The following is a 1,287-nucleotide window of genomic DNA, read 5'->3' as shown; positions in this document are numbered from 1 at the left end:
ACCTGAGTTAGCACACTCAGCTCCTTTGCCATGTGATGCCCTGCCCCACCTTAGGACTCTGCAGAGTCCACAAGAGCAAGAAGGCCCTCACCAGATGTCAATCCTCGACCTCGATATTAATGCTGAAGCAACTCCATTTTGCATGCTAACCTGCCATGTTTGCTTCTGATTTACCCCTATTTCAGGAAGGCCTGCAAGATTTCCAGTTTATTGTTCTTTCTGTAAGAACACATATTTACCATAAATCTTGCCCTTAGATCAAACGACATTTGATATTGTTATACTTCAGTTGTCCTACACATCCCTTCTGAGTCACCCATTCCCTATAGTAGATAAGCCCTGGGTCTGGGGGTATAACGGCATGGTGTCTCTCCCATCTGGTATCTCCACTAACTGAGACACAAACATAACTTCTGTTCATATATTCCTATTGAATATTTATTTCTAAGAAACTGGATTTGTCAGGCTCTTTCTTCAGCCTCTCAGCTTCTTTGGACTTTGGGGGTAGGTTTACATAGGCCTACCTACTATAGAACACTTGGATTTCTCCAGCCTCAATAACCATATTAAGTAAATTCCTTTTTGTTACAAATTGTTGTTTCAGGCATTCTGTTATAAGCAATAGAAAACAAACTAAGATACCAAGTTATCCAGAAAAATGAGCACATTCCATAAAGCCAATTTTGTATGATGTGTCAGAGCATACAAGAGCAAGCTTTGCAGTGAACACTTCCCTCTTTCACTTCTGTTTTATTTTTTATTTTACTAATATTTTCTATTGGTTTGAAAAGTTCTTTACTCTTTTTATTCTCAATTGTCTCCAGAAGTAGCGCCATTAACAGATCAATTTTTATGCAATTATAAGAATATGAATATTTATAGCTGTGCTTAAATCAATGTTTTATACAAAAAATAGGAATCAAATATTTCTATTTGATCATAGGGACTTTTTATTTAATATATCATGAAATAATTTCTATTTTTAAAGCTATATTTTATTAAAATAAAGAGTGTATGGTATGTTCTGCTGTAATTTATGTAAACAGTGCCTACTAATGTAGAGGTAGGTGCTTTCTAACTTATTGCCCTGATGAATCAGCGTTCTGAGTACTCTCATCCCCATAGTACGTATTGATAGAAGAGGAATTGCTGCATCATGTGATAGGAAATCTCATATTTTATAAAAATATTTATAAATTGCAGTGAGCTGAGATTGTGCCGCTGCAGTCCAGCTTAGGCTACAGAGTGAGACTCTGCCTCAAAAAAAAAAAAAAGTTTGGCATGGTG

Source organism: Cebus imitator, unplaced genomic scaffold (genome assembly GCF_001604975.1).
Source record: "Cebus imitator isolate Cc_AM_T3 unplaced genomic scaffold, Cebus_imitator-1.0 Scaffold27, whole genome shotgun sequence".
Classification (NCBI taxonomy): Eukaryota; Metazoa; Chordata; class Mammalia; order Primates; family Cebidae; genus Cebus; species Cebus imitator.
This window is presented reverse-complemented; position numbering follows the sequence as displayed.